This window comes from Chrysemys picta, chromosome 2 (assembly GCF_011386835.1).
Source record: "Chrysemys picta bellii isolate R12L10 chromosome 2, ASM1138683v2, whole genome shotgun sequence".
NCBI lineage: Eukaryota > Metazoa > Chordata > Testudines > Emydidae > Chrysemys > Chrysemys picta.
In genome coordinates, this window is record NC_088792.1 from 257,753,027 (window position 1) to 257,761,640 (window position 8,614).

Consider the following 8,614-nt stretch of genomic DNA (forward strand, 5'->3'; position numbering starts at 1 on the left):
ACAACAGAGATTTTCTCAGATAAAGCCCAGTGGTATCTTCTTTCCTGGTATAATGTTTGCTAAGTAGGGAAAGAACACTGTGTCACTTTTTTCATTCCACATGCATAGCAATTTGCAGGAGGATCTGTCGTACTTTCCAAGTGACCAATGGGGCATGGAGGAATTCTGTTGAATTCCCTGAAGTTGTAACAGAAATAAATTTAGATTCAGAGATGTACTACTTGAAAATAATAATCTGGGCTAAATAGATCTGACTGAAAGTCAGGGAGCGGTTGGAGACCTTTGTCTTTAATAGTATTGTGCCACTGGTTTTTAGAGAGAATTCTTCATTAGTCTCAAAAAGGATTTCTTCTTAAACATTTATGGCATGGATATGGCCAAGTATTGCTATTTAATATTTGTCCTTATTTTAGTCTGAAATTTATGACTTCAGTAACAGGATAACTTTGTAACCTAGTATATTTGCTTCAAAATAAAAATAGGATAGCATTACAATCTGTATTGAAACAACTTTACTAAAATGTACTGTGACAAAGCTCCAACCTTGTCTCAGTGGGTCCTGTGCTTCCAGGCAGATTACGCTAGCCTCAGAGGCTACCTGTGACCCTCCATGTAGCCTTCTCTCTCTAGAGGCAAGGGGCACAGTCTACTGAGCCATTTTCATCATAAGCCATCAAGGGCGGTGAGGAGAAACTACCCTCCCTTGCACAATCTGGTTTTTCCATCTCAATGATTAATCGGGGAGGGGAGGGCATAGGCACCAACTTTCCCCAGCGCTGGTGGGTGCTCGCACCCCTTCGGCCCTGCCCCAACTCCACTCTTTCCCCGCCCCTGCTCCACCCCCATTCCAACCCCTTCCCCAAAGTTCCTGCCCCAACTCTGCCCCTTCCCTGCCCCTATTGGACCCCTTCCCCAAATCCCCTGCCCCTTCCCCCTCCTTCCCTCTCCCTTCCAGCTGCACGACCCTCTACTCTGGGCTCCAGCCCAAGGACTCTAATAGTAGCAGCTATTGGTAGCTGACTTTTTGGAAACAGGATGAGTACAATTCCCTGGGCCACTTCCCCACAACAGCCCCCACTTCTTCAATATCTTCTTCACCCCTACCTTAGGGCCTCCTTCCTTGTGCCTGATAGGGTTTGTACTGGTCCGTTTCTCCAGCAGCGTGGTTTCCTCCTACAGCTCCTGACACACGTGCCCACCTGACTAACTGGGAGGCTTTTAACTAGTTTCAGCCAGCCCTTGATTGGCTTCAGGTGTCCTAATCAATCTAGCTGTCTTCCCTCCTTTCTGGAAGGATCTTAATTAGCCCCAGGTGTCTTAATTGAGCTCGAGCAACTGCCATTTGCTTACCCTGGTAACAGGGATTTGTTTAGCGTGGAGCTAATATATCTGTCTCCCACTACTTTCCTACAGCCATCTGGCCTTGCCCCATCACATATCCCTCTCCCTCCCCCCCCCCCGGCTCAACACCATCTTGTTGGGCAACTTGGGACACCAGGCAGTGTGCTCGTGACAGACCATCAGTGTTGCCATGGTGGCATCCAGCCCTGTGCCGTATGCGGAACTGGAATGGTTGGCGGGATAAGAACCACCTGGTGCCCCTTGCGTTCTTTTCCTTATTCCGCTGCATCCACTGGAGGGGTGCATGGTCCGTCACAAGAGTAAATCGCCGGCCGAAGAGGTAATAAGCAGTGTCTCCATGGCCCATTTCACAGCAAGGCATTGTCTCTCGACTACTGCATATTTCTGTTCTCTTGGGAGCAGCTTTCTGCTTAGGTAGAGGATCGGGTGTTCCTCTTGTCCCACCATTTGTGACAGAACCGCCCCCAACCCCACCTCAGAAGCATCTGTTTGTAAAATAAATTCCTTGTTAAAGTCCAGGGCTATGAGTGCGGGGTCATTAAAGAGGGCCGTCCGAAGGTCTGTGAACACCTCCTCTGCTGGGTCGGTCCACTTCACCATGTCTGGACCTCGGGCCTTATCAGGTCCATTAGGGGACTTGCCCTAGTGGTGAAGTAGGGAATAAAACATCGGTAATAGCCTAGCACACCTAGGAACGCGCGGACCTGCTTCTGGGTCGGCCGGGGCCAGTTTTGAATAGTCTCTAGCTTATTCATTTGGGGTTTTACTATGCCCCTTCCTACAATATACCCCAGGTACCTAGCCTTTGCTAGCCCTATGGCACATTTAGCGGGATTAGCAGTGAGGCCAACCCGTCTTAAGGTGCGCCGTACTGCATCAACTTTCTCCAAGTGGTTCCCCAGTCTGGCGTATGGGGAAGTCTTTTCTTTAGCTGCTTTGGTCAGGGGAAATCCGCCAATACCCTTTTATCAGGTTCAGCATAGTCAAGAATTGGGCACTACCCAGTTGGTCAACCAATTCGCTGATGCGTGGTATGGGGTATGCATCGAATTGGGATACTTCATTCAGTTGGCGAAAGTCATTATAGAACCTCTTGGTACCATCAGGTTTAGGCACTAGAATGACTGGACTGGACTACTGACTGTTAAGATTCTTCAATAACCCCCAATTCTAACATTTTCTTCGGCCTTGATTTCGTCTCTTTTGGCTTCTGGGATTCGGTAGGGTCTCAATGTTACCTTGGCTCTGGGGATCATGCAGATATGGTGATAGGTCTCAGTCATCTGCCCCGGTTTCATAGAGAACACATCTCGGTTGTGATTAATCACGTCAGCTGCCTCGATCTTTTAGATCAGCATCAAGTCGGGTGATAGCCTCACTTGCTCATGTAAGTTATCCTCCTGGGGAAGGGTCTCCTGGGTGACTAAGTATGCCTCTCAATCGTGCCAAGGTTTTAGAAGATTGATGTGGTAAATTTGCTCCGCTTTCCAGTGGCCTGGCTGCTATACCTTATAGTTCATCTCCCCCACAGCTTCGATCACTTCGTAGGGTCCCTGCCACTGGGCCAACAGTTTACTTTCTGCTGTGGGCACCAGTACCATCACCCGATCCCCTGGTTGGAACCGTCAAAGCTTTGCTTGGTGGTTATAATGGGTTCATTGGGTCCCCTGTGCTCTCTCCAAGTGTTCCCGTACTATGGGCATAACTCTGGCTATCCGATCCCTCATCTGCAGTACATGCTCGACTATATTTCTTCTGGGATTTGGCTCCTCTTCTCTGACTATATCCAATATGCCCCAGGGATGGCACCCATATAGTAGCTCAAATGGAGAGAAACCCGTAGAGGCTTGTGGGACCACCCAGATGGCGAACATGAGGTAAGCTAATAGGCTCACCACTTTCCCATTGAACCTTTCCACAAGGCCATCTGTTTGCAGTTGGTATACAGAGGTCTGTAGGGCTTGTATGTGGAGCAACGAACAGAGATCTTTCATTAACTTGGGGTACGTCTACACTATCCGCCGGATCGGCGGGTAGCGATCAATCTATCGGGGATTGATTTATCGCGTGTAGTGTAGACGCGATAAATCGATCCCCGATCGCTCTCCCATCGACTGCTGAACTCCAGCTTGGCGAGAGTCAGAAGCAAGTCGACGGGGGAGCGGCGGCCATCGATTCCGCGCCGCGAGGATGCGAAGTAAGTGATTCTAAGTCGATCTAAGATACGTCAACTTCAGCTACGCTATTCTCATAGCTGAAGTTGTATATCTTAGATCGATTTCCCCACTCCCCCACACACACCAGTTTAGACCAGGTCTTGGACACTAAAGTTGTCCCTTGATCAGTCAGTATCTCCTTGGGTAGCCCAACCTGGGCAAAGATCTGTACTAGCTCCTTAGCTATTGTCTTGGAAGCCATGTTGCATAAGGGGATGGCTTCCGGGTACCAGGTTGCATAGTCCAGTACAACAAGCACATGTCGGTGGCCCCGAGCTGTCTTCTCTAGGGGTCCTACCAGATCCATGGCTATGCATTCAAATGGTACTTCTATTATTGGAAGAGGTATCAAAGGGGCCCGCAAGTGCAGGCGAGGGCTATGTAGCTGACACTCCAGACAAGAGGTGCAGTATCGCCGGACATCTTCGTGTACTCCTGGCCAGAAGAACCTCCGCAGGATCTGTGCCTGGATTTTCTCTACCCCTAGGTGTCCTCCAAACAGGTGACTGTGGGCGAGGCTCAATATGGCTTTTTGATGTTTTCGTGGCACCAGTAGTTGTTGTATTTCTTGCTCCTGTATTTGTACTGCCTGGTACAGGAGATCTTTCTTCACTGTTAAGTAAGGTCCTAGACCCCGGACCTTCCTATCCATGGGTATCCCATCTATCTTGGCCACCTCTTTCCTGGTGTTGTCATATCTGGGGTCCTCTGCCTGGTCCTGCCTGAAAGTCTCTCTCCCAGGACTAACCTGCCCGAGCTCCCAGGGCTTGCTTCTGCTTCTTCCAACGGCTCTCCGCCGTCACAGCTAGGGCTGGCCTCCAGCTCATCTTCCGTGGTGGTAGTTTCTCTGTTGGCTGCTCGTGTCCATCTACCTACTAGGGTGGTTTTCTGGCCCTGGGGGAGGATCTGGATTCCCAACACCTTCGTGGCCTTCCTCTCTTTTTTTTTTTTTTTTTTTTTGGTCTTCCAGGTCTTTCGGGGGGCTGAGAACAGATCCTGAGAAATCTCAGCAAACATTGAGGGTTGACATTCCCCAGGCGACAAGTCGCTGCCCTCAGAGTCCCCACCTCCCTCCAGCCTCTCCAAGGGGAGTAAATTATCAAACCCTGGATAGTCCCTCCCAACTAAAGGATATGGGAGTTTAGGAACTATGCCCACCGTCACCTCAATGTGGTTCCCCTGAACCTCTGTCTCCACTGGGATGCTGGGGTAATGGCTCACGGTGCCATGCACACATGTCACTGCTACGTGTTTGGCTTGTAGCAGCTGGCTACTTTTTACCAGCTTAGCTGATATGAGGGTGATAGCACTCCCAGAGTCCACAAGCGCTGTAGTCTCTGCTCCATTTATCCTCACCAGCCTGGTGTAGTTATGCGGGGCTAATGCGACCCCTGCAAGGTGGATAAGGGAGCATGGGACCTCCAGATCCCCCAAGTTACATTGCATAGGCTGCTCGGTGCTGGGAAATTGTGCTGCTATGTGTCCCCACTCCCCACATGCATAACATCTATAATTGCTTTTAGTCACTCCTCTATCATGTTGGTTAGGGGGTTTAGTCCCAGGGTTCCCCCCACTCAGGCCAATCCCTTCCTTCTGGGATCCCCACTGGTTTTCGCCCCCCACCCTCTTCTTCCACCTAGGACTCCCCGGGGATTTGGCCCCCCAACCTTCCAGGGTTGGGGTCGGGTGCTTGTCTCGAAAGGGGCCTTCCTTGGGTAGTTAGGTCAATTCCCTGGCTGTCATGTGTCTTTCTACCAGCGTGATCATTTCATCTAGGTGGACGGATCATTCTGGCCTACCCATTTGTGGAGATCTGGTGGCAGTCCCCGCATGTAATGGTCCATGACCAAGGTCTCCAAAATCTCCTCCGGACTGAACGCCTTGGGCTGTAACCACTTCCGCGCGAGGTGTATGAGATCGAATAGCTGGGACCTCAGGGGTTTGTTCTCCTGGTACTTCCACTCATGGAGCCTCTGGGCCTGTACTGCTGACGTCACCCTGATCGTGATAGGATCTCTGCCTTCAGCTGGGGATAGTCAATGGCGTCCATGGCAGGCAGGTCAAAGTAGGCCTTCTGGCCTCTCCGCACAAAAAAGGGATGAGAATGCTGGCCCACTGCTCCTGGGGCCACGCCTCATGCTGAGCAGTCCTTTCAAATGACAGGAGATATGCCTCTGTCATCTTCCAACGTTATCTTTGGTAAACAACCACCAGCCCTCAGGGTTTGCATCTCGTCGGACCCCCATGCCTGGGTGGTGAGGATCGTCAGTTGGTCAACTACCTCTCTCAAGAGGGCACGATCTTGGGTCGCCTGGCCCATTAATAATTGATTGGTTTTCTGTTGTGGCCACATAGACTCTTGTTGCGCCATTGCCTGAACGCAGGTGGCCTCCTGCTGGGCTGCTGTGACTTGTACCAGAGCTCTCCCCACTTCCTCCATTGTGTTACAAAAAAAAAAAACCCCAAACCCCAGTGCACTTTTTTTAACTTTTCTTCCACCATGCTGTGAATGATGATCCCACTCCTTACACCAGGTGTGACAAAGCTCTGACCTTGTTTCAGTGGGTCCCGCGCTTCCAGGCAGATTACGCTCCCCTCAGAGGTTCACTGTGACCCTCCAGATAGCCCTTCTCTCTCTAGAGGCAAGGGTCACAGCCTACTGAGCCATTTTCATCATAAGTCAGCAAGGGAGGTGAGGAGAAGCTACACTCCCTCGCACAGTCTCTGTACTCTCAGTGATTAATCGGGGAGGGGAGTGGGGAGCCCGGTCCCACCCTCTACTCCGTGTTCCAGCCCAAGGACCCTAATAGTAGCAGCTATTGGTAGCTGACTTTTTGGAAACAGGACGAGTACAATTCCCTGGGCCACTTCCCCACAACAGCCCCCACTTCTTCAATATCTTCTTCACCCTTACCTTAGGGCCTCCTTCCTTTTGCCTGATAGGGTTTGTACTGCTCAGTTTCTCCAGCAACATGGTGTCCTCCTACAGCCCCTGACACACGTGCCCACCTGACTAACTGGGATGCTTTTAACTAGTTTCAGCCAGCCCTTGATTGGCTTCAGGTGTCCCAATCAACCTAGCTGTCTTCCCTACTTTCTGGAAGGATCGTAATTGGCCCCAGGTGTCTTAATTGACCTGGAGCAGCTGCCATTTGCTTACCCTGGTAACAGGGATTTGTTTAGCCTCCCACTACTTTCCTATAGCCATCTGGCCTTGTTCCGTCACAGTACTCTTTGCCTTATTTTTCTAGAAGAATCTAACATTTTTACATGTGGTGCTACTACTAATAATTAAGACTACGTTTTAGTAACGTGTATTTTTAGTAAATGCCGTGAACAGGTCACAGGCAATAAACAAAAATACATGGCCAGTGACCTGTCCATGACTTGTACTATATACCCCAGACTAAATCTTGGGGAAGGGGGTTGGCCTGGGGGCACCGCAAGTGCAGGGCGGGGAAGGTGGTGGTGTGCAGCCTAGGATCCCTGCTGGTGCTGGGGTGAGGGGGGTTGGTGGGGCTGGAGGGATCCCTATCTGGCTCTGTGCCTCCCCAGAAATGGCAACATCCCCCTCCTTCAGCTCCTAGGTGGAGGTGTGGCCAGACAGTTCTGCGCGCTGCCTCTGCCCCGAGCGCCAGCTCCGCAGCTCCCATTAGCCAGGAACAGTGGCCAATGGGAGCTGCAGGGGCGGTGCCTGCAGGCAGAGGTAGTGTGCAGAGCTGCCTGGCCACATCTCTGTCTAGGAGCTGAGGGAGGGGAATGTCGCTGCTTCCGGGAGTCCCCCCCAGGTAAGCACCATCCAAAGCCCTCACCCCATCCTGTGCCCCAAACCCCTGCCCCCTCTAGGGTGACCAGATAGCAAATGTGAAAAATTGGGACAGGGGGTGGGGGGTAATAGGTGCCTATATAAGAAAAAGTCCCAAATATCAGGACTGTCCCTATAAAATCAGGACATCTGGTCACCCTAGTCCCCTCCCACAGCCAAACTCCTGCTGCTGGGGTGGGGGCACAGTGGCCCAAGACTGCCCCAGCAGCGGCTGGTGCAACTGGCCCAGAGACCGCCTGAGCTGCTCAGGCATCCCCCGGGCCAGGCACACGCTGCAGAAGTCACAGAGGTCACGGAAAGTCACAGAATCCGTTACCTCCGTGGCCAACTCACAGCCTTACTAACAATTAATACTTTACATTTATATAGTATCCTTAGCCCGAAAACCACCGAAGTGGTTATGTTTAAGTGTTTCTTTAAAAAAAAATCCACTTTGTTCTTAAATTACATATTAAAGACTTCCTCCACACCTTCAGTTCTGCTGTTTTCCTAGCTAAACAACTCGACTTCTCCAAATTAATTGAATCCCACGTCTGCCATCTCAGCTACCTTTTCAACACCACTGACTCACTCCTCAAATCTTCCCCCAGCTCCTCCCTTTGCTTCTCTCATTGCAAGGCTATCGCCAATTGAAAAATGACAAAATACAACATGATCTTCCCTTACTTTCCCCTCTCCTACAACTCACTCCTCTTTCTCCCTGTCACAGATGCTTTCCCTCCATTTGCCCAGTGATCCTATCCAATCAACTTTGTGGCCACTTTCAACTTCTCCCTTATTCTGTTCCTCAACCTCTCATTCTCTTCTGTTTTTTTCCCCTTCATAATACCAACATGCTGTACTGTCTCCCATCTTAAAAAAACATCCTTGACCGCACTCGTTTCCCCAATTACAGCTTCATCTCTCTTCTCCATTTAATCTCTAAACTCAATGATGGTAGACAGCACATTCAATATCTGGATTCTTTTTCCTCCAATTCCACTCTAGACCCTCTCCAATTCGGCTTCTGCCCCTTGCACTCCACTGAAATCACTTAACTAAAGTCTCTAATGAAAACTTCCTAGCTAAAGCTCCAAACCAGTACTCCACCTTCATCTTCCTTTATCTGCTTCATTCTCCATACAACTCTTGAAAGCTTGTCTTCTGTGATGATGTCCTCTCCTGATTCTTCTCCTACTTCTCTAATTGCTCCTTCAGCTTGAGGGTTCTA